We start from the raw sequence: 26,293 nt of genomic DNA on the forward strand, positions 1-26,293 counted from the left end.
TAGTAGGGAGACATTAGCCTGAAGTGGCTAGTTGGATATCCTAATTGGATGTTGTTGGCATTGCCCTTTTCAACCCCCAGTGTGTTTCTTAGTCGAGGAGTTGCGAAGTACAGTTACTTGACAGGGGTGTACGTTTGTGCCCTTATAAAACGAATATGCAAGTCGGGCTACCAGCAAAATATAGAATTTATTTTTGAGTCTGTCATGCCCAGTCATCATAAATATCTGAAATATAAGGCTCACCATTCCCTTAGGTCTTAAGTCTAGATTTCAATCTCAGAACACTGGGGTAGGCTGGTTGAAAAACTAAGTTGGACACTGGGCACCTCCTTGATCAACATTCTTTTTTTTTTTTTTTTTGCTGGTCAATTTTCTTTTTTTTTTTTTAAACAATTTATTGGGGCTGATACAATTCTTTTCACAGTTCATACATATACATACATCAATTGTATAAAGCACATCTGTACAGTCTTTGCCCTAATCATTTTTTTCTCTTTTCTTCTTTTACATTTTATTAGGGACTCCAACAACTCTTACCACAATCCATACATATACATGCATCAATTGTATAAAGCACATCCATACATTCACTGCCCCAATCATTCTCAAGGCATTTGCTCTCCACTTAAGCCCCTTGCATCAGGTCCTCTTTTTTTCCCCCCCTCCCTCCCCTTTCCCCCCTCCCTCATATGCCCTTGGTAATTTATACCTCGTTATTTTGTCATATCTTGCCCTATTCGGGGTCTCCCTTCCCCCCTTCTCTGCTGTCCCTCTCCCAGGGAAGAGGTCACATGTGGCTCCTTGTAATCAGTTCCCCCTTTCCAACCCACTCACCCTCCACTCTCCCAGCATCGTCCCTCTCGCCCTTGGTCCTGAAGGTATCATCCACCCTGGATTCCCTGTACCTCCAACCCTCATATGTACCAGTGTACAGCCTCTGTCCTATCCAGCCCTGCAAGGTAGAATTCGGATCATGGTAGTTGGGGGGAGGAAGCATCCAGGATCTGGGGGAAAGCTGTGTTCTTCATCGATACTACCTCACACCCTAATTAACCCATCTCCTCTCCTAAGCCCCTCTATGAGGGGATCTCCATTGGCCGACACTTGGGCCTTGGGTCTCCACTCTGCACTTCCCCCTTCATTTAATATAATATATATATACACATACATATATACATATAAACATATATACACATACATACACACACTTATATCTTTTTTTTTTTTTGCATGATGCCTTATATCTGGTCCCTTGGGCACCTCGTGATCGCACTGGCCGGTGTGCTTCTTCCATGTGGGCTTATTTGTTTCTGAGCGAGATGGCCGCTTGTTCACCTTCAAGCCTTTAAGACCCCAGACACTATCTCTTTTGATAGCCGGGCACCATCAGCTTTCTTCACCACATTTGCTTGTGCACCCATTTGTCTTCAGCGATCCTATCATGGAGGTGTGCAGTCAATGATATGATTTTTTGTTCTTTGATGCCTGGTAACTGATCCCTTTGGGACCACTCGATAACACAGGCTGGTGTGTTCTTCCATGTGGACTTTGTTGCTTCTGAGCTAGATGGCCGCTTGTTTATCTTCAAGCCTTTAAGTCCCCAGTCACTATCTCTTTTGATAGCCGGGCACCATCAGCTTTCTTCACCACATTTACTTGTTCACCCACTTTGGCTCCAGCCATTGTGTCGGGAGAGTGAGCATCATAGAGTTCCAATTTAATAAAAGAAGGTATTCATGCATAGAGGGAGTGTTTGAGTAGAGGCCCAAGGTACTTCCGCCACCTTAATACTTGACCTATAAATATCGACACAGAGATCTATTTCCCCAACCTCCTATATATATTTGCATGTACATGTCTTTGTCTAGACCTCCATGAATGCCCTTTGACTCCTAGCTCTTTCCTCCATCTCCCTTGACCTTCCTCCTGCCCTACTACCATGCTTCATCGCCACCTGGGCTAGAGTATACCTCTTCTCTAAGCAACCTTACTCTTGATCATTTCCCATCAGGCCTGCCACTCCCCCTTCTCTACCCTTTGGGTCCCATGTTTTTCCCTTGTCCCTGGGTTTGTTAACACCACTTCCTTACCCCCCCTACCCTCACCCCAAGTCCCCCCGGAACTGTCGGTCCCGTTGTTTTTCATCCAGATAGTTCATCCAGCCTGTCCTATTCAGACAGACCTGTGGAGTCACTAACATGCACGAAAACTAGACAGAGGAACACAAAGCAACAGCCATAAGAGAAATGCTAATCAAAACAACCATGATATACCACCTAACACCCCTGAGGCTAGCCCAGATCAGTAAATCAGAGAGCAACAAGTGTTGGAGGGCCTGTGGTGAAGTAGGAACCCTCCTCCACTGATGGTGGTCGTGCAGATTTGTACAGACACTGTGGAAAGCAATCTGGCGATACCAAAAGAAAATGGAAATTGATCTACCTTACGACCCAGCCATCCCTCTACTGGGCATATACCTGGTTGAAGCAGCAAATAAAACACGACCAGTCATATGCGCTCCAATGTTTATTGCGGCACAATTCACAATAGCAAAGACTTGGAAACAGCCTAAGTTTCCATCGATAGACGAGTGGATTAGCAAACTTTGGCACATACACACAATGGAGTATTATGCAGCACTAAAAAGCACCGATGAGCACATGAAACACGTTATTTCATGGGAAGAGCTGGAAGGAATTATGTTAAGCGAGGTAAGCCAGACCCAAAGGGACAGGTACAACATGAGTCCCCTGAGGTAAGTACAATCTGCATGACAGAAATGGGGCATTAATCCACCCAAGGGGAGGGTATGGTTTATATCTCCACAGGGAAAGTGGGACCAGACTTCAACCCAGTGTCGCAAGGTGTGAATGCAATATCCCGGCGTGGAGGAGGGAACCGGTGGAGAGGTCTGGGAGGCTGGCCCCAGCACCATAAATTAAGTGAATTCCTGCCCCTCCCCCGAAAAGAACTTGTTCCAAAGGACGACATTGACCCTGCAGCTATGGGAGATGGACATATTTGATCAGAGCACACGGGAGAAGATGAAGGGGCAGGAGGAGAGAGTGGAGCACAGCCTGGCCCACCAGGCCGTGATGATGATGTTCCTGAGTAGAGCAGCCAGTCCACAGAGAGAACAACATGGCTGGCCCTACTATGAGACATGATGCCCCTCAGTGACTAAGGGCGATACAGGGGACAGCACCGGAGACACAGTGTGGGAATTGCACCTGACCTGATCCCACCACACCGAGGCAAATCACTGGGGGAGTGCAGCGGAACAGCAAGGGAATGGAGTGGCAAGGTCCCCAGGGAATGCTGAAAGTGGACTTTGGGGCCAGGGCGTGGTGCCCCAACAGACTGATCAACATTCTTAATCTGAGCTTAAGTAAGCTTTAACTCCTTCCAGAAAAAGTTAGTTTATGAAAAAATACCCCCCACACACCCAAAAAACCCAACAAACCTGAATGGTGATAGTAACAGTCAAGAGATCAATAGATACATTGCCTTGTATAAATCAGGGGAACAACACCTCTTTAGAATGCTGAAAAGATATTACCTTGAAGATTGGGTTCACCTGACCCAAACTTGCTATTGTCAATGGCTTCCTATGTATGTGAAAGAGGGGTACTAAATAAGGAAGGCAGAAGAATCAATGTGGTTGAGTAGTAGTTCTGGCCAAGAATATCCCAAATACCATGGAAATCCATAGTACAAAGAAGTCTGTCTTGGCAGAAGTATTATCAGAGGGCTACTTAGAGGTAAGGATGGTGAGAGTTAATATTATATACTTTGGACAAGTTATAGAGATAAAAGTTCCTGGAGTAGGATATTAAGTTGGATAAAGAAGAAGGGCAGTGAAAAATAGGAATCCCTCTACTAAATGGATTAACAAAGTGCCTGCCACAATGGATTTTTACTAAATTGTGAGGCTGGCATCAGAGAGTGCAGTGTTTTGTTCTGTTGTACACTTGGTCCCTGTAGATGGAACTGACTCAATGACAGCTAATATGAAAACAGCCCCACAAACCATGAATAAACATCCAAGACATGCTAGTGTGCTAGTTATGTTTACAAAGTTATTATTTCTCTTATTAAAACATGGAGAAAAATTTTTTTAAAAGGGAAGAGGTTTCTTTACTTAAACAAAAAATAGAACAAGCAAGGTTACAACAATATCACTGAAAAATTCTTACCCCTCTTTATACCATTCCTTTGGAGGTGCGCTGAAGGCAATTCTCTAAGCTCCACATAGCATGCCATATGGCACAGTATTTTCATGAATGTGAGCTCTAGTGTAAGGACAGCATATAGTCACTTGGTTGTAAGTGACATTTTGTCTTCCACAGAAAGTATAAGTTATATAGGTCTCTATATTGAGGGGTCAACTAGAAGATCAGAGGATCCAGCAGAACAAGGGACTAATGAGAGTTGAGTGGGTTTCAGACTGCTTAAAAGATCTGTGCACAATTGAATCAAATAAAATTTCATGAGACCCTTCCAGCCTAACTGTAAGATAGATGAAAATGAATGATCTGGCATCTAGAGACCAGATTATTCACATAGGATGAATAAACACTGTTTTTCCTTATTTTGTTGCTTAAGTTCAAGTTATTGGGTTCACACAAAACAATGGTTTTGAGAGAACACTTACTAATACTTTCCATGCGATCAGTAATAAACTCCCAGTCCTGGGACAGGATCTGCCCGCCTTCTCTGGGGCTGGAGAGGTGGCCGTGGGCCAGCAGCAGGAGGTTTCCCTGTCCCGAGAATGACCTCATCGACTTTGCTCCCTGCTGCACACTCCTGGTTCCAATGAGGCCCAGAGGCGACCACTGAAGGACTTGGCCCTGGCAGGGAAGCATGGGGAGGAGGCTAGGAGGCAGCCATCCAAGAGGATGCATGCCTGGCAGGACTTCACATGGGAGGAAGGGTCCTACCTCCTTTCCGTGCCCCCGGGCTCCCCACTGACTTGGACACCAGCCTGAGGACATGAGAACCAGAGAGCGAGATAAACCCTTGGGTCCAGGGGCTTACTTTCAATAGATCACAGGGAGGGAGCTGCTGTGCTCTATAGGAAACCCCAAGAAGCAGGCCATCTACCAATGGTTTAGCACCGGCTACCCACCAACATGTGGTGAGTGACAGGCGGGTGAGCGGGCAGCCACCTTGCTGATCCCAGCACCCAGTGCGGACTCACATCCACAGACAACCACAGCCCAGGGCAGCGGGGTTGGAGGCTGTCCAAGCCCAATGGAGGCTCCCCAGAGCTGTCCTATACTTCATGCAATTTAAGAGTCTTTCTGTCTTAAGCCCACAGAAGGCAGCATCGCCCCTTTGGCTCCTCAGCCAAGCACAGACACCCAATGGGAACCTGCAGTTCCTCTCCTTCTGAGCAGGGTTACCATGGTAACAACACATCATCAGTATGTTAAACTAATCTGTCTCAAGATGGTCTAAACTAGCTCATGTTCCCTAATAGTGGGCGAACCATCCAATGTTTGGTGAATTGTGCTTCACAGCAATAGAAAGTATTGACATTGAAGGATCAAAAAGTAACATTGTTATGAATGCATGGCCACTACAAGCCAGTTATCCCTGTGGTAACTTTCCCAAAACCTGCTGCTTAAAACCCCAAAGGTCAGAAGGATCCTGAGGTCCTGATTTCAAGGTCTGTATTCCTACTGAAAATCAAGATCAAGCGAGCTTTACGCCTTCTGCTCCAAGGGAGGTTTCTGATCTCACAAGCTCGCCTTAGGACACATGCATTACCTTTTCCAGGTGTACCACCCCAGTCAAACAACCCATCTGAGGTTGCAAAGTCTCTGCCTGCCCCGAGGAGGGGACACAAGGAGGCTCCAGCTAAGACTCAGAGGAAGCCCTGCAAGAAATGCCAATGTAGCAGAAAGGAGATCTATTCCATATATGTTCACAAAGTGCTCAAGTAGATCCATGTGGACTCCACATCTCGTCCAGGTCCATGGGCATCGTGAACTCGTTGATCATTGACACCATCATGCATGTCGCTCACCAGGCACCTCAACTGGTACATTCCAAACAACACTCAAACATCATGGCCTGGGACATCCAGACGATGGTGTACCTGCTGCTGCCTGGACAGCTGGCCAAGCATATCATTACCGAGGGCACCAGGGAAGTTGCCAGTCCACCAGCTCCATGTAAATTGTCCTTCAACCTCATCATGCTCAAAACCCAAGAGACCATTTCAGGGCCACTTCCGTTTTCATCCCAAAGCAAGAGGTCAAACATGATGGCATTACCTAGTTTTTGGTTTGTTTGTTTCGCTTTGATTTCTGACTTGTGCATAGTTTATTTCATGATGAAGACCTTCTTTTCCTTTGGAATACTTTTTGGGGCACTGAATGCACATATCCCACAACTCAACCATTCAAACATCTCAAGAAGGATTGTACAATCATTACAACAATTGATTTCACAACATTGTCTTTTTTCCACCATGGTTAAATCGCCTTTAAAATAACTCATCATCATTCTACTGCGCAGTTCCCTCCTTCCTTAATTATTTATTCCCCAAAGATGCTCTCCTTTCCCAATGCAGCCACCCCCACCCCAACCAGACATCCCTAAAAGCCCTCCCCCATCATTTCTTATCTATGAGCATCCATTCCTTCTGTGCTTCACAAACTGAGAAACCCAACAGAAATAATAATGAACAGAAACAAAATTTAGTGGGAAAGAAAAACCAGAGTAATATATAGATATAAATAGAATCAAGGAGTAAGAAAATAAGACCACCATTAATAGTTTAAAAGCCAGGCAAGACGTCTTTGTCATGGAACCAGGAAGAGATTCTTGCACCTAAAACAGACTCTGAACGGGTCCAGAGGGACGTCAGCAGAAGCAAGACCCCGGGACTCACCTTTGAGCTGAGGAGATGTAAGGAGTTTTGGGGAGGAGGCACCGCTGTGTGAAAGGAAACAAGGGAGGGGGTTAGGAAAGACCCCCAAAATGAGAAACAGTGAACCCCCAAGCCTGAAACCCCAACCTGGGATTCCCCTTTCTCCCACACAGATTCCCACCACAAAGCACAGGCAACCAATTCAAAAGTGTGGATATAGAACCGAACTCTGGGGACACCCACCCACCTCTGCCCAGGACAGGAGTGTTGGCAGGGCTTGTGGGGAAGGAAAGGGCGCTAACAGACTGCTATGTGCAGCAGGGTCACCCTAAAATGGCCGCAGTCCAAATCCACGAACCTAGAGCCTAGCACCTTTACCTAGGAGCGCCAGCAACAAAGTGGTCAGGATGTAGGTGCTTCTCAAGCATCTGATGCAGCACACAGGCGACTAGCATCTGCACACCCAATGTGAGCTGAAGTTCCGGCTAGGACACGACCACTTCTGTCCCGTCTGGGTGTGACCGGGGTGGGAGGAGCCAGAGGGGTCAGGGTCTCCGCCTTCACTTCCCCTTCCTGGCGGCTCTTGCCACGCCCCTTTCCTTTCCTGCACAAACCCTGTGCCTAACAAGAGGTGGGTGGGGACCGAGGAGGAACCAGTTAGAAGGAGTCTGTCCTACTGGCCCACAGCTGAGGCTGAGGCTGCAGCTGCAAAAACTCAGACTATAATGGCCGAGGCACCTGGCGGCAGAAAGGGTACCATTCCGTTGCACAGAGAGCGTGCATGGGTGACATGGATGAAATAGAGCCATGTACATGGAGGGTGTAAGTCTGTAATCAGATTTCCTGGATGTGCATGCTCCTAAGTAATGCAAAACACCCAACAATCCAACCATGCCAATGTATTAATGGAACTGAAGCAGGAACTAAGAGTAAGGACCTTTGCAGTAAAGGACCATTCTGTGCCCCAAAGCATTGTTGTACATAACTGTTTTTCAGAAAAATACTTACAGGGTAGCACTGAACCTGTGAGTTTCCAAGATTAAATCTTTGCTGGAATAGAAATCTCTGCCTTTCTCCTGTGACACAATTGGTGGTTTCAAACCGCTAGTCTCGCAGTTAACAACCAAGCTTATAACATCTACACAAACAGGTTTCTTATTAATTCATTGTAGATCAATCCACAATAGCATTCAAGTGTAGGCCCAATGGATCCATCAGTTATAAAAGCTTCTTTCCATCATATTGCAAACCTAAAATTAGTGATTAATCACCAGAACGAGATGTGCCCACCTACCACTACTGATTGCTTCAAAAGGAATCCCATTAGAAAGTCTTGGATAGAGTGGGGGAAATGTGGATTCCAACTCAAAATCCACAAAAGAGACCCTCAAAATAATGGCCTTTACTCACCTTTCAGGTCCGGAACCGAACTCACCCCCATGATAGACTAACCATCCATGTAAGTAAGATCAAAAGGACAATATTTACCCAACTACGGAAGAGGAGATGAGGAGGAATGGAAACAAGAAGCCTTGGAGAGAGTGAGGTAAGTGATAGTGTGTTGTTGTTGTTAGTTGCCCTCAAGTAGGTTCCAGCTCACAGAGAATCTATGTACAGCTGAATGGAACACTGCCAAGTCCTGCTAAGTCCATCTCACAGTAGTTTTTATGTCTGAGCCCATTGTTGCAGTCAATGATTCAATCCCTCCCAAGCGTCTTCCTCTTTTTCGTTGCCCTTCTGCTTTACCAAGCCTGATATCCTTTTCCAGGGTCTGGTCTCTCCTGATAACATATTCAAAGTACACGAGACAGCGTCTCACCACCCTCACATCCCAGGAGCATTTTAGCTGTACTTCTAAAACGGGTTTGTTTTTTCCTCCGGAAGTCTTCACCAAAACCATAATTCAAATGATGCAGGAAATATTAAAAAAGGATCAAAGGAATACACCGAGCAAGAGATAGCATATGATCAAGAATTGATGGTACTCGAGGAAGAAATCCAAACGGTATTGAAGATATTTGCAAAATACGAAGTTCCAGGAATTGACAGAACACCAGTTGAAATGTTTCAACCAGCTAATGAAGCACAAAAAACATTCACTCCCCCAGGTAAGAAATTTGAAACAGCTACCACACAAAAATAATTGTTATTTAGAAACTCAACCTGTCCCTATATTCAAAGACATCATCAATCTTATTTCGATGAATTCTCATCAATCTATGTTGCTCCAATATCTCTGCCTTATCATGACCCAGCCAATGTTATACATATTGATATTAACAATCACACATTGCAGGGGAAATTTTTCTCCCAGTGATACCTACCAAATTGGGGAATTTATTTTGAGTTGTAAAACAGAGGGAAGTTCTGCTGTCACTAGTAGATAAGATCCAGGGATTATTTTTAAATCACAAATAATTATGTAAGCCAAAATATCAATTATGCTAACATTAACAAACCTTAGTATAAAGTCTTAAATTGACCAAATAAATAGAAATTTCCAACTGAAGAGAATAAATGACAATTTATGAAAATTATACTTATGACAAACAATCTTGACCAAATCAAACTAGAACCCTTAACATTTTATAAAGACATAGATGGTATTAATAAATTCACATGTATTTATCCACACATTCATACATATTTTAGTGTAGCCAAGAAGAGATATAGTTTAGACAAGAGTTAGTAAAATAAATGAGACATTTATGTGTTTATTCCAAATAAAACATGCTTAAACATGCCTCTGCTTTCAGTGGATGTCTGTGGCCATATTTTCTCAGTAATACACTTAACTTTGTTTTATTGGGGTGACTTAAAATACATCTGTTTGTGTGCAAGTCATGAAACAAAGACAGAAAGAGAAAGAAAGAAAGCGGGCCAACAGAAATCCTGTCTTCCGCACACTAGAGAGTTTTAAAATGGATCAAGCAGTATAAAGAATATAGTGGAACCTTCACAGCTGAGCCAAAGAGGGGGAAAAGTCAACTGGTACAAATGAGGAATCTGGATGACATGAAGTATTGGTGGAAGAAGTCTGTCGTGTTAGCATTGAGGAGGTAACTAAGGATGTTGGAATCTCACATGGTTCAGTATTTTCAATTTTCAGTCATACATAATTTTGGTTTCTTGATTCGTGCCAAAAAGAAACGCACAGAAATTAATGAGCTAAAATTTGCTACTGTAGAGCTACTTCTTAGAAAATTGAAGTTAATGAAGCCAATTTTGTGGAAAGAAACTTAAGTATGGATAATTCTTGGATGTATCAGTATGATCCAGAAAGAAAGATCCAATGAAAACAGTTACATCTGAAGGAATCATCTAGATTGATATTCAAAGAATACAGGTCAATTTAGAATATATGACATCTGTTTTGTGGATTCTAACACGTAAGTCTGGAATGAAATTCTCACAGGAAATATAAAATCAAAGAACATTATTATGAATAAGTTTCAAGAAAATGAAATATGACAATAGTGAGAAAATGTCCTAGTATGTTGCAAAAAGGAACTTTTTTTTTCTTTCTATCATGACAATACACCAGCTCATTCTTCAAGAGTAGGAATGGTTGTCCATTGAGGATTTTGTAGAGAAACCATAACAGTGCTTCTCAACTTTCTTAATGTCATGACCCTTTAATATATTTCCTCATGTTTTGGTGACCCCCCAATCATAAAATTCTTTTCATTGCTACTTCATAACTGTAATTTTGCTACTCTTATGAATCGGGTGACCCCTAAGAAAGGGTCGCCCAACTCCAAAGGGATCCCGACCCACAGGTTAAGAACCGCTGCCTTACACCATGCACATTAAAGAGCTCATCTTCCACCTGCATATTTCTGTATTTTCCCATAAGTCAGAGAACATCTCTTGAGTATTGTGGAACTTTCAGTCTGAGGAGCTGTAAATCAAGGAGTATAGAATACTTTGGGGGAAGGTTCAGCGCAATGGCTTTACATTTTGATTTTTTTTTGTTTAGTAAAAATATCTAAGATTTTTTAGAAATATATTTACCTACATTTGTATATTATATATATATGTATATATGTATGTATATGTATATATGTATGTGTGTATATATATATATATATGCAATACCTATATCTTGGAAGAAAAACAAGATGGTAACCAAGCAGTACACATGGGAAGGACCCCACAAAGACTAAGAGAAAAGAACCAGACGAAGGATATTCTACACTTCCAGAAAGCAGGATTATCAGCAGAAAGTTACATAGACACAAATTTAATAAAAGGTCAGCAACATTTGCTGATAGACTCCCCTTTGTCACCGGCCTCAACAATAACCAGGTGTGTGAAGATTCCCAAATTACTGGACTTAATTTTCCTAGTCCAGGAGCTAGCAAGGATGGTGGAGCTGCTGAGTTTCAGAAACATAGCTCTAGGGAACTAGCCTGAGGCCAACATAAGCACAAATAGACTTGGCTTTCAGCACAAGTCAATGGAAGTCTGGTCACATGCCCTAGAAGCCCCAAATTCCCAATAAGAGAGGTAGCACAACCTATCAGTGTAGTTACATAATCTGGTGTGAACTTGAGTCTATTAAGAGGAAAGGATTGGAATTTATCTTGTCAAATACGTCTGAGTTTGATGCCCTCATTTGGAGAGGGTATGGAGATAAATAGCTCATTAGAGGCCAGACACACAATCTCTGCTTCATCTTCTGGAAAACAAGACATATGTTGCTGATGGAGCAGGAGCGCTGGAGCAGGAGAAGCCACGTGGAGACCCACGCTAGTGCTGAGAAGCTTCCACCACCACTGGATCCACAAGACTGCCCACCCATTGGCCTGGGTCCTCCCTGCATTCAGCAACACTTCATGGCTTCATGAGTCTAAAGAGGAATTTATGAACTAGTGCTGAAATACGGGTTAATATCAGACTTATGGACTTGATCTGGACTGGGCTGGGATGTTTTCTTTTTTTAAAAAAAACATTTTATTAGGGGCTCATACAACTCTTATCACAATCCACACATATACATACATCAATTATATAAAGCATATCTGTACATTCTTTGCCCTCATCATTTTCTTTTTTTCTCCTCTTTTCTTTTTTTTACATTTTATTAGGGGCTCATACAACTCTTATCACAATCATACATATACATACATCAATTGTATAAAGCACGTCTGCACATTACCTGCCCCAATCATTCTCAAAGCTTTTGCTCTCCACCCAAGCCCTCTGCATCAGGTCCCCTTTTTTCCCCCTCCCTCCCCGCTCCCCCCTCCCTCATGTGCCCTTGGTAATTTATACATTGTTATTTTGTCATATCTTGCCCTATCCGGAGTCTCCCTTCCCCCCCTTCTCTGCCGTCCATCTCCCCGGGAGGAGGTCACATGTGGATCCTTGCAATCAGGTCCCCACTTCCAACCCACTCACCCTCCACTCTCCCATCATCGCCCCTCACACCCTTGGTCCTGAAGGTATCATCCACCCTGGACTCCCTGTGCCTCCAGCCCCCATATGTACCAGTGTACAACCTCTGCCCTATCCAGCCCTGCAAGGTAGAACTCGGACAATGGTAGTTGGGGGAAGGAAGCATCCAGGATCTGGGGGAAAGCTGTGTTCTTCATTGGTACTACCTCGCTCCCTGACTGACCCATCTCCTCTCCTGAACACCTCTATGAGGGGATCTCCAGTGGCTGATACTTGGGCCTTGGGTCTCCACTCTGCACTTCCCCCCTCATTCCATAAGGTATATATATATATAACACACACACACACACACACACACACACACACATATATATATATATATATATATATATATATATATATATATATATATATATATATATATATATATATTCATTTTGCATGATTCCTTATACCTGGTTCCTTTGACACCTCGTTATCGCACTGGCTGGTGTGCTTTTTCCATGTGGGGTTTTTTGCTTCTGAGCTAGATGGCTGCTTGTTCACCTTCAAGCCTTTAAGACCCCAGACACTATCTCTTTTGATAGCCGGGCACCATCAGCTTTCTCCACATTTGCTTATGCACCCATTTGTCTTCAGCGATCCTATCATGGAGGTGTGCAGCCAATGATATGATTTTTTGTTCTTTGATGTCCGATAACTGATCCCTTCGGGACCACTCGATCACACAGGCTGGTGTGTTCTTCCATGTGGACTTTGTTGCTTCTGAACTAGATGGCCACTTGTTTATCTTCAAGCCTTTAAGACCCCAGTTAATATTTCTTTTGATAGCCGGGCACCATCAGCTTTCTTCACATTTACTTGTTCACCCACTTTGGCTTCAGTAGTTGTGTCGGGAGAGTGAGCATCATAGAGTTCCAATTTAATAAAAGAAAGTATTCATGCATTGAGGGAGTGTTTGTGTAGAGGCCCAAGGTCCTTCCGCCACCTTAATACTTAACCTATAAATATATACACATAGATATATTTCCCCATTCTCATATATATATTTGCATGTACATGTCTTTGTCTAGACCTCCATAAATGCCCCTTGACTCCCAGCTCCTTCCTCCATCTCCCTTGACTTTCCTCCTGCCCTACTACCATGCTCCGTCACCAACTGGGCTACAGCTATACCTCTTCTCTACGCAACCTTACCCTTGATCATTCCCCACCAGGCCTGCCACTCCCCCTCACTACCATTTTGGGTCCCATGTTGTTCCCTTGTCCCTGCATTTGTTTACACCACTTCCTTATCCCCCCACCTCCACCCACCCCAAGTCCCCCCGGAACTGTCGGTCCCGTTATTTTTCCTCCAGATAGTACATCCAGCCTGTCCTATTCAGGCAGACCTGTGGAGACAATAACATGCACGAAAACAAGACAGAGAAAAACAAAGCATCAGTATACAACCTGACAACAAAACAACAAAAACAAACCACTGACAAATCTTCTGTTAAGATTCACTGAACCGAGTTTGAAGGACGTCTATATGGTCTGTTGTTGGTATTCGAATAGAAGTGCACAAATTTTATGAACATTTTCATTCATTTGGAAAACTGATTGACATCCGGAACAAGGTTTGTCATCAATCGCTATTTCAACTTTTTTGAAAAGAGGAAACAGCTCATACACTTGCCTTTTTCCATAGCACTGCCCTTGTAAGCTGTGTTCAACATATATATCCTGATCAAGAAACATAATTTCAAAACCACACGTTGTACTCTTAAATTGGCCATCACAAAAATCGAGGTTCAAGCAAAATTGCTTTCACAACAAAACATACTGTGACAAGAAAGAATCTTCCCAGGAGACATCACTGGGTGAACTAACTCAATGCTTGCCTGATGGGGAAAAATGCATACTACAAAAATTTTGCCCAGTGGAGCTTTTTCCCCTTTTTGGTTGTGTTTTAGGGGGTTTTGGGGAGAGGTACCCCTATAAACCCATTCTTCCAGACCTATTTTGTCACCTCCATCATCCAGAAATGAGAGAACCCAAACTCCTCTGACCTTGTTTAGTAGAGGTCTATTATCTTTACATATTTATCCTAAATCATAAAAATTCAGGAGTCTCAGAAATACCAGATACCAAAATTATTCCGCTACACTTAATACCAATCCTACTCTTACATGCCATAACATCATCATACTACCAGACACTGTCCCCAAGTGCTCAAAAACTTCTGATCCACACACCCCTGGCTTCCCCAAGGACAAGGTTTAGACAGCAGATGTTCCTTTGTTGGCAGTGTTGTTGCTCTGTGTTCTATCATTCCTATAATCCCTCCATATTTAAAACAAATTGTGCACTCTTCTTATAATTCATCCTTAATCAGGACTTCATTATGTGCTGGTATACGTAAGAACCAGGGGGGAGGGGCAGTAGGAGGATGTTAGTTTACTTTTTTGCTTTCACTTAAATTTGTTTTCCAGGGGATTACCAACAACATATCACACACAGCTCTAATATTCAAAATGTACACAGGTCTAATATTCAAAATGTACAGAACTCTACAACAGCTCAATAAGAAAATAACAAACTAACTAAGAAGTGGGGAAAAGACATAAGCAGGCATCTGTGCAAAATGAAGTACAGATGCTAACAAGGACAAAAAATGGTTGTGATAACTAGTCATCAGGAAGATGCAAATTAAAACCTCAATAAGACACCACTTTATATCCATAATAACAGCCCAATTTAAAAAAATCAACAACAAAAACCATAGGAAACAAAAAATGTTGGAGAAGATATATAGAGTTGGAACTGGTATTCACCATGGTGGGCTAGTAAATAAAGCACTGTATTTTTGTTTCTGGCTCTGGTTGGTAAATGAGGAGCAACCTCTCTTCACGAAGGATGCTAAGTAATAATTGTAGGGAACCTAACTGGTCAATAAGCCTGATTGTATGTTCCAGGGTTGACACTAATAATATGTTGCTACCCAACCCTGGATGAGCTGTGCTATGGAGTAAACACTAGGATGACTGTAGATGTTGGCCTTACAGGCCAAGGGCCACATCAGGAGGACTCAATGTAGAAGCCCTACTGAATGCACTGAGCCATATCCTAAATCGACCCGTACCCTTCGACTAAGGATTGAATAATTTTTATGGCAGAGGAGGCAAAGTGTGGCCACCCAAAAACTGTGGGAATGGTGGCCATTGGACCTCGGGTGGCACCCCTGGCTTAGTGGATGTTCAATGAAGCGGCACCAAGAACCACCAAATATTTAATACCTCAATGATTTCTTTGCAATAATATGACCTGTTTTAATCTGATAGGCAAGTACCTGTACTTGTAACAATTGATAAAAGTAAATTTCCTCTAACACCAAGAACCATGCTCAGTGTAAGCAGAGCTCATTTAATTAAGAAATCTTTCTGTACTAAACAACTCATGGTTTGCAACACAAAGTTGTATACATGCATAAACCCCTCATATCAACAGTATCTTAGATTTTATATCATTGGATAAATTATTGATGCTATCAGTGCAATCACATCTGAGGGGCTTTGTTTGTTTTATGCATTTTTGTTGTTGTTGGTGGTGGTGGTCTTTGTTTTTGTCATAATATGACCACCAAAGTAAACCAGAGCAGATGGATTATAGGCTCCCACTTAACTCTATTCCCAATCCAAAAATAGTTTGTTCTGATAACATGGCCTGTTCAATACTGACCTTAATGAAACAATCACTGAAGGAAAGGGAGCTACAGCAGAGTGTGGTGAAGAAAGCACATGGTGCACAGCTATCAATTGTAATAGTGTCTGGGGTCTTAAAGGCTTGTATTCAAACAATCATTAATCTAAGTGAGGTGTCAACTAAGTCTACATGGTAGAAGCACATGTGCGATGCAAAGATTATAACAAAATCCAAATATGATGAAGAGAAAACCAGCAATGTTTAATTGTGAAAAACAAAACAAAAAAATTATAGAAAACTATGTAGAACAGTGGGGACCCCAAATCCATCTACAAACGATCTAGTGAGAGTAATTCTCTGGAATATCCTCTTTAAACACAGAAAAGGGACTAGAACAATTTTACTATCAGCCAGAGATCATTGTAATCTTGATTATGGTTAAGCAAACCATAGTATAATATGATACTAGGTTCAGTTGACTTCTCTCTTGACTCAACAAGAATTTGCTGTAGATTCAAGTATTTCTCAATTTTTCCACTACAGTAACTTCTTTTCTGGCTTTTAAGATTTTTTTTTGGGGGGTGGGGGCTTTTAAGATATTGTTGGTGGTATTTAATTTCTTATTCTTTATTTTTATATTTATATTCTTATTATTTTCTTCTTGCCGTTTTGTTTTGGTTTCAGTTGGGTTTCCCAGATTGTGAAGCACAGGAGTAGATGCATAGAGACAATGAGTAATACAATGGTTTAGTGGGGATGTGTGAAGGGGAAGCGGAGACAGTGAGGGAATTGGGGGAGCATACAGTAAGTGCAGGGGGGGGGAAGAAACACTAGCAATGATTGTGATGATGTCTATGCAACTCATTTTAAAAGCAATTTAACTATACATAGAAGTGTGTGATATTTGAATATGATATGAAGAATATTGCTACTAAAACAAACAGAAAGAAACCAGACTTGACCATTGATTACCGTGGTTGAAGGAGAAAGCACTGTTGCTCAGGGATCATTGAGTTTATGTTAATGGTTGTGGATTAATTTGGAAAAGGATATCAATAATCGTTGTACAACATGAAACATTTTAATTAATGGCACCGAATTATACATGTAGAAGTTGTGAAATTGTAGAATGTTTTGTTGTGTATATATATATATATATATATATTTTATCTTAGAGACCTCTTTATTAAACCTTAAATACAGGACAAAGGGCCAAACATGGGCCTGAGGGAACCCATCTCTGGGCAGGAGGCTGCAATTTGTTGTGTATATTTTTGCAACAATTACAAAACTTAATTTCATGAATAATAATGAGTACAAGAAGAAAATGTTCTAAAATTGAAAGTGATTATAACTTCACAACTCTTCTTGACATGATTGAATTATTGAATTGTATGACATGTGGATGATGTACTAATAAAACTGTTAAAATATTTATCCCTATCAATATGTCATATCTATCTATCTATCATCATCTATCCTCTATCACTATCAGTATGGTTGTTACATAATTTCATGTCAGACTAAAAACATATAAAGTGGTGAAATCTAGCCTGTCACTGAGGTCACAGACTGATGGTACCTCCTTGTGGGCATGGTTTTCTCATAAGGAGGAACATGGGAACCCCACCCCACCCCCAACTCTGTGTCTTCATCATTATGTTGTAGAGACATTGGATTCACAAGAGTTTGCACCTATGATCATGTGATAGTCCTGCATTCGACATCATTGCATGTGGCAGCATGAGTCTAAAGAGGAACTATGGAATAGTATCAGACTCATGGACTTGAGTTGGACTGGACTGGGATGTTTTTTTCAATGTGTAATTCCTTCTTCATATAAAGCTATTTCTTACACATACTTGAGTGATTGGTTTGAATTCTCTAGACAACCAGGCCTAACACAAGCAATCTCTCTGTCTGTCAATCTATCATCTATCTACCTATCATGTATGCCTTAACAGAAAAAGACAAGTGTGCACCATAATGTTAGAGATTAGGGGAATCAAGAACATTACAAAGATTATAATGAAAGGCAATCATCACAGAAACCAAATAGCTTCAACATTAAAAATAGTACCTAAAAACAATTAGTCTCCTGTCATTTTATTTATTGAGTTTTAAGAACTTGGTTCATATTTTGTATATAAGGCCATTATCGCAGTGGGTTTCTACAAATGTACCCTTTCCATGATTTTTGCTTTATATTTCTTAGAAGTGTCTTTCATAGAGCCCATAACCCAATGTCATTGAGTCTATTCTGACTCATAGCCATGCTGTACTAGGTTTTGTGACTGTAAATCTTTATGGGAATAGAACAGAAAAACTTGATTAATTCACAGACAGTTTTTCAGTTATCAGTCCAATGAATATGACACATGGATGCCACCAATATGCTGACTGAAAGTGAAGAGATATTGAGCACTCACTGATGGATACAAATGATTACAGCCTTCAGAGTGGTTTATATTTCATTATAAAGAAAACTTTTTTCCTCTCAAGTGGTTCAATAAAAAATATTTTGAAAAAACAAGAAAATACTGCAGTCAATGAATTCATTTCACCCAAGTCCACAATAAATATCAATACAAGAAGCAGTCAATAATTACAAGGTAAAATAAATTTCAAAAAAAGCTCTTTAAATATTTTAATGTCATTGTTGGAACTACGGTATGGCTTACCCCAGCCATGTTATTCTCTAACACCTAATATGGACAAGAAATCTTGACAATGAATTTTAAAAGACCAATGAAAACTTATACTGTATATTTGAATGGTAGTATAGGCAAAGTTTACTGAATACACCATAGTTTTCAAGAAGTAACAAATCTGTTTTGTAATCCTAAGAATTTCCATAGCAGTAAAGATGAAGATAATTTGTTTGGTTTACTTTTGATTTACAGGAATAGGGTCCCCAGTTTGTTTGTTTTTTATAGAATTTATAGACCTGTGGAGATAAAACTATCTGCTCATGACTCCCATGCTCACAGCCCAAGATGGTAAATTTAGGTCACATAATTCAACAACTAATCATTTCCCTGATGTCAACAGTTCTATCATTTTAAGAAGATTATAAAGGCATAGAGAGTGTATATACACAGGCACACACACTTAGCCTAATTCTTTGGAAATCTTCTGGTATGTGGCATTTCTTAAAACTGCATCAGCTTCTATTGCAAGTTGGCACTTCAGAGAACAGGAAGGCCAATTTGAGAAACGATTTAAACACAGAAACTCATGTGTGTAGTATAGTTTAAATGCAATATATATCATTTAAACTATGTATATAATTTAAACTAACTTTCATTTTGTTCCTTGGCTTTCTTAAGGCACACAGCAGCTACATTGGGAGGACACTCAGGAGAAACAGCGGTGGTCCAGGTGTGCTGGACCAATATTTTGGCTTTAGCTACAGCTTAGCTCGCATGCTACAGCCTCGAGTCACAAGAGAAGTGAATGTATGAGAGTACCATCGTCACTCACCCATTAGATTCTCAAGGAGAAACTGCATGTGGACAAGGATGACATTTTCTTCTTCACGCAATGTCTTAATCACAGTCATGAAATAACCAAATAGTTGTAATTTTATGCTCTAAAGAATTATGCATGATTTCTCGACAATAGTAGAAAAATGGAATAAATATGATTGCCCTTTCATTGGGCCCATATTCCTCTACAAATTCCAAATTGGAAAGCACTAATAGCAACTGGATTAAATGACTGACCAAATATCACCCTGTGGCTTGGCCAGTGGGAAAGAAATCCATGCAATTGAGTGTAAAGCTCAAGGTATTGATTTCCATAGTGCAGGGAGAACTTTACAGTTTATTAAGAATATGTGTAGCCCCAAGAGGAATTTATTTCAGTGGACAGCACTGAAGTTGCAGCTCAGGGAGAAGGACAGCCCGAGCAGAGAACACCGGAGCAAATGAAGGGGGAGGAAGAGAGATAGTGGAGCACATCCTGGCCCACCAGGACTGGAGGACAATATTCCCGCTCAGAGCACCCAATCCATAGAGAAGACCATATGTCTGGCCCCCTATGAGACACGACATCCCACACTGACTCATAGCCCTGCAGGGGACAACACTGGAGACACAGTGTGGGAATTTCACCCGATCTGATTCCCCAACAAATGGAGGCAAAACACTAAGGGCGTGCAACAGAACAGCAAGGGGAACGGAGCAAGAAATTGCCCTAAAGGACAACAGTCCTTGAACTAACCACAGGCTTTCCCTTGTTGTAGTTGTCATTGGCTTTTTATTGTGGTTGTTTTGCTCTGTCTTGTTTTTGTGCATGTTATTATATCCACAGGTCTGTCTAAATAATATAGGCTGGATGAACCATCTGGTGGAGAAAACAATGGGACTGACAGTTCCGGGGGGACATGGAAGATGGGGAGGTGGGGGGTAAAGGTAGTGGGGTTAACAAATCCAGGGCCATGGGAACAACAAAGTAATCAAAATTCGTGGTGAGGAGGGTGTCGGAGGCCTGGTAACGCATGATTAAGGGTAATGTGGCTGAGAGGAATTACTGAAACCCAAATGAAGGCTGAGCATGATAGTGGGACAGGAGGAAAGTCAAAGAAAATAGAGGAAAGATCTAGGAGGCAAATGACATTTCTAGAGGTCTAAATGAAGGCACATACATATTTAAATATATTTTATATGAGGATAGGGAAATAGATCTATATGCATATATTTATAGGCTTAGTATTAAGGTAGCAGATGGACATTGGGCCTTCACTCAAGTACTTCCTCACTGCAAGAATATTATGTTCTGTTAAACTTGCATTCCATGATGCTCACCTTCTTGACATGATCACCAAAGACAAAGCAGGTGAATAGCAGCAAATATGGTGAAGAAAGTTGATAGAGCCCGACTATCAAAAGATATAGCATCCAGGGTCTTAAAGACTTGAAGGTAAACAATCAGCCATCAAACTCAGAAGCAACAAAGCCCAATGTAAGAAGCACCCCAACCTGTGTGATCATGAAGTGCTGAAGGGATCTGGTATCAGACATCAAAGAACAAAAAATGATACCATTATGTGATTACATTCCCAGTATGATCACTGAAGATAAATGGGTGCATAAGCAAAAGTGGCGAAGAAAGATGATGGTGCCCATCTATCATAAGATACAGCATCTGGGCTCTTAAAGGCTTGAAAGTAAACAAGCTGCCATCTAGCTCAGAAGCAACAAAGCCCACATGCCAGAAGCACACAAGCCTGTGTTATCACTAGGTGTCAAAGGGATCCGTTATGAGGCATCATCAGAAAAAAAAAATCATATCATTATGAATAAGGGGGAGTGCGGAGTGGAGACCTAAAGCCCATCTGTAGGCAATTGGATATCCCCTTATGGAAGGGTCGTAGGGAGGAGATGAGCCAGACTGGGTGCAGTGTAGTAACGATGAAACGTACAACTTTTCTCTAGTTCCTAAATGCTTCCTTCCCCTACTCTCCCACCTCCACTATCTGATTCCAATTCTATCTTTCAAATCTGGCTAGACCAGAAGATATACACTGGTACAGATAGGAATTAGAAACACAGGGAATCCAGGACAGATGATCCCTTCAGGACCAGTGTTTAGAGTGGCAATACTGGGAGGGTGGAAGAAAGGTGGGATAGAAAGGATTATAAGGATCTACGTGTCACCTCCTTCCTGGTGACTGACAACACTAAAGTAGGTGAAAGGAGACATCGGATAGTGTATGATATAACTAAATAATTATAATTTACAAATTATTAAGGGTTCACGAGAGAGGGGGGGCGAATAAAAGGAGGAGCTGAAACCAAGGGCTCAAACAAAAAGCAAATGCTTTGAGAATGATAATGGCAACAAATGTACAAATGTGATCGACACAATGGATGGATGCATGGATTGCTATAAGAGTTGTATTAGCCCCCAATAAAATGATTAAAATAAATTAATTAAATTTAATTGAGGAAAAAAGAGTATTTGTAGCATACTTAATAAGAACATTCAATTCAGAGGCATCCTGTCACTAGATTTACACTTCTGATTTCATGATCTCTGTCATGAACTTATCTGACACAGTCATGATCATCACATTTAGAGATGAAGGTGACCTCGACTAGTCGGCAGATACACATAGTCTGGGATTCAAGGTGGCCAGTCATCCACCAGCAGCAGATGGTATAAGATGGCACTTTGTTGGAAAGACCAGTATCAAGTGATGCCATTCCAGCCTATGTGAGAAAAAAGAACCAAGCCCACAATATCTAAATGACACACACAAATATGACTGTGTTTAAGTATCTGGATATTGATAAAATATATGGCTCTTTCTGTCAAAGCAGTTACTTATTCCCCTTAACAACATCTGGCTCAGAGAAGTCCAGGTGAATTAGGCTTAAATTTGGTTAGTTGTGATCTAATACAGTGGTTATAACCAATCAGAAAATGAGTGAGGGAGACCAATTTAACTCTGGACCATTTTTGAGACCTAGGATATGAAAAAGAGAAACAAAAAGGGAACCGCTGTTGGAAATTAGCTTTAAAATGCTTGTTTTGAATTGCTACTTCTTATTTGTCAATAACATAAACAATTTTCCATAAAGCTCAATCTGTGAGTTTGGGTAAGCAGCAATTAGAGTGCTGTGTCCAGAGCATAAATGGAGAGACTGAATTTGGGGATGCTGACATATCAGATGTGCCAGCGTCACTTGGGTAAAGGGCATTTAAAACAGTGTCCATAGTCATTTTCCAAATGTTGAGGCCCTGTTGCCTGTAGGAAGTGCAGGCCTACATTTGAATCCAGAGTCTCTATTCAGTCTTCAGCAGGTGTCTTTCCATTGAAGATGTGACTCACTGTTTTGGGTCCTCATTCCTACTCCGTCCTTCTGAGAGAGATGCTGGCCGCAGTGCCCACCTCCTATGAAGCATGAAAGGGCTGGGGCCACACAGGGTGCTGAGGGAGATTCCAGCTGGAACACCTGCCTCCTATGCTGGCTACAAGGGCTGGGGGGCCAGGCTTAAAAGCTGGCACTGGCGACTGCAAAGGGCACCCCAATGCTGAGATTGGAGAAATGGCTCTTGTGGGTTTCCCAAAGCCATGTCCTAGTCTCCCTAGGAGGAGGGAACAGTGCTCTTTTGAGCTGCAGGCACTTTGAACAGCACAGGCTCCACAGCAATGTGGGGCTAGCCTGAAAGGGCAGCAGTGGCTCCAACAGGACACAGAGGGCAATGGCGCCCACCCTCCACACTGGGAGGAAAGCCCTGCAGCAGGTAGGCTCAGAGTTCCCAGCTGCTGGCACTGCAAACCCCACAGTGCACAGGGGTGGACAAAGTTGGCTCCGGTGGGAACACAAAGCCATGTAGCTACCCTTCCTAATAGGCAGGAGCGGTCACTCTTTGGCCGGTACTATGAACAGCGCAGGGTCCGGGCTCAGAGGGACACACCTTAATGGGCAGGTTTAGCACTCCCAGCGGTTGGTACTGGATACCCCATGGCGCACCAGGGCAGAAAGGGCTGGCTCTGGCACAGGGTCAGGGCTATGGTGGCAGCCCACTTTCCTGGGAGGAATGCGCTGAAGTGAGGCAGGCTTAGTGCTTCAGAACACAGGCACAAGGCTCTGCAGTGCTGGGAGCCAGCCTGAAGTGGCTCCCCTGGAAAAGCAATGCAGTAGGGAGAAGTGAGATTGCCTCCAGCCATGGGCTCATACCTGCGGGAAGTGCTTCCCAAGCAGGGAGTGGAGAGACAGTTAAGCTGATGGATGGGAAAATGGGGTGCTGGTGGAGAGGTTTAAGGCAGCAATGGGGGTGAATCATCCACTGCGGAGTTCGCCCAGGCAGCCATTGGAAGAATGCAGGTGACTTAAGGGCCCTGGGTGAATAGAGGGAGGGACCCCAGCTCAAGGGCAGATCGCTGCCACATGGAGAGGGGGAAACTGTGGGAAAGGCAAACTTCTCTCCTAGTGGGGTCCCATGAGTAGGCAGCTGCTGTAGGGGTTCCCGCCACAGCTGTGTGTCTCAGCAGAGCAGCCAAGCTACTCTAGGTGTGGAGTCCAGGTCTGGGGGTGGAGTGAGGCTACAGCTGGTCTCTGCCACGGTGGAGGAGGCCTGATGACCTGAGATGTCCCAAGAATGGAATCCTGGCTCACCGAGGCCCTGGCTCAGAACAAATGCATGGGTTGGGGGTACAGTTCTGTACCAGGGGGATCTTTCACTCACCAGACTCTTTCCACTAGGCTACGTAGAAAACAAACCTACCTTTTTCAAATGAGCCCTCAGAGTGTGTGGCTCACCTGGTCTGCCATCATCCCTCTCCTAATCATGTACATTTAAGAAGCAGAAATGAGATGAAGTTCACAGCGTCAAAAAAAAAGAAAAGAAAAGCAATGCATTAAACAAAGGCAACAGGTAAGTGTGAAACCAGAAATACTTTATCACGTTTGGTTCTTTCAAAATTTTGGCAATGCTCCAAAAGCAATTGGCAAGTAAATTCAACCTTAAGATTAAAAGGAACAGTATCACATGTACCTTAACTTATAATATGAAAATCGAATTTAAAAAGAAGAGGACACAAGGCAGATATAACATTAATAATTTGATGGATTTTCTTTTTCTTTAATCCTTCATGAACATAGGTTTATTAACCCTACAAGTAACAAATAAACAAGGGCAGGCATGCAGAATTGTCATCTTAGTTAAATGAGACTTTTTCTAACAAATGTATCAAATGCAGTTTCTTCCATAACAGTGGAATGTGTGCAATACTTTCTTGACACAGGGGGCCTGGATCACTGTTCTGCACTCTCCCGCGGCATTTCTCTTACTACTCTGAGAGAACAAAATAGGTCTTACAAACATCGTGCCCAATACAGGTAAAAAGAAAGTCTAGCGGAGGGTGACTTCAGTCAGGAAGCCAACTTGGTGGGGACTCATGTCTCCAGCCTATTCTCCCCCGGAGCCAGTCAGAGCCCGCTTGACAGATGAGGCCAAGTCCCGCTTACGGAAGTTTGACATCGACAACAAATATCCTCACCTGCTGCCGAACAAATGCTCCAAACTTATCCCTCTGTTGGTGAAAGATGGAAAATTCCATCTGCTACTCACCCTCCGGTCAGAGAAACTGAGAAGTTCCCCTGGAGAAGCTTGATTCCCAGAAGGAAAGCAGGAGCCAGCCGATGTGGATAACACTGCAACCGCTCTGCGGGAGGCGGAGGAGGAAATGGGGCTGGGTCCTCATCAAGTGGAGGCGGTCAGCTGCCTGGTGTGGACCGTTGTTAATGAGAACATGCTGCTCTTCCCAGTGGTGGGAATCATAGGTGAAGACTTCCAGGACCAGCCGAACCCTGGTGAACTGAAGGATGTGTTCCTGGTGCCTCTGGCCTATTTCCTGCACCACTGTGTCTACCACCAGGCTAACGTGACCTTCACTGAAGTCGACATCTCGCTCACTTCTTCGAGTACACCAGCCCTGACAATGGCATGACTTACCACATCAAGGGAATCACTGCACATTAGGCCGTGTTCGCAGCTTTAATTATTTTAGATGAAAGACCCACCTTCAAGGTCGACTATGATCTTGACCATCTCCTGTCGTCTTTTGGAGAGTCTTTCATGAAACTCCAAAATCTCATCATAAGCAAGTTGTGAAGTATGGGGCTCACATCCAAGTAACAATCCAAGAGGATGTATGTGTGTGTGTGTGTGTGTGTGTGAGAGAGAGAGAGAGAGAGAGAGAGAGAGAGAGAGAGAGAGAGAGAGAGAGAGAGAGAGAGAGAGAGAGAGAGAGAGAGAGAGAGAACTTGTCCACAGGAGAACAATCTTACCAGGTCTGAACAGGTGTGCGTCTTTTTCTTGCAATAAAAATGCTCAAAACCTGGTCTCTTTTCCCATTTTCCCTCCATCAGCTAAAAGAACAAAGGTGCTTTCAAAAGTAGAAAATTTATTTAGAGTGTTCCATCATTGCACTCACAGCATAATATTGTCTTATACATGTCAGAAATAGTGTAGGGTGTGTGAAATAAATTGGCACTAAATAAATTGATTTGTTGAATAAAAAAGAATAGAAAGTCTAGTGAACATTTTCCTGACACTGATTAAACACTTTGATTATCAAGATCTCTGAATTATTTGCCGGCATGAATTATTTGCAAAACAACCTTTTCCCTGAAATGTTTAGTTAACACAGTAAGGCTCTGTGACATAGATGGTACACATTGTGCCGCGGACTGCAACATCAGCAGTTTGATATTAATCCAGCTTAGCAGGAGAAAGATGAGGCTTTGAATATCTTTTAATCATTGAGACTCTTCTTCTGGCGCTATATTAGATAACACTCCATTATGATTCACG

General features: G+C 42.4%; 1 pseudogene; it reads left to right on the top strand.

Annotated features, from left to right (window-relative positions):
- The first annotated feature begins 24,875 nt into the window (after positions 1–24,875).
- LOC142430707 (peroxisomal coenzyme A diphosphatase NUDT7 pseudogene) lies at positions 24,876–25,591 on the top strand (annotated as a pseudogene).
- The last annotated feature ends 702 nt before the right edge of the window (positions 25,592–26,293 follow it).

This window comes from Tenrec ecaudatus, chromosome 17 (genome assembly GCF_050624435.1).
Source record: "Tenrec ecaudatus isolate mTenEca1 chromosome 17, mTenEca1.hap1, whole genome shotgun sequence".
NCBI classification, from domain to species: Eukaryota; Metazoa; Chordata; class Mammalia; order Afrosoricida; family Tenrecidae; genus Tenrec; species Tenrec ecaudatus.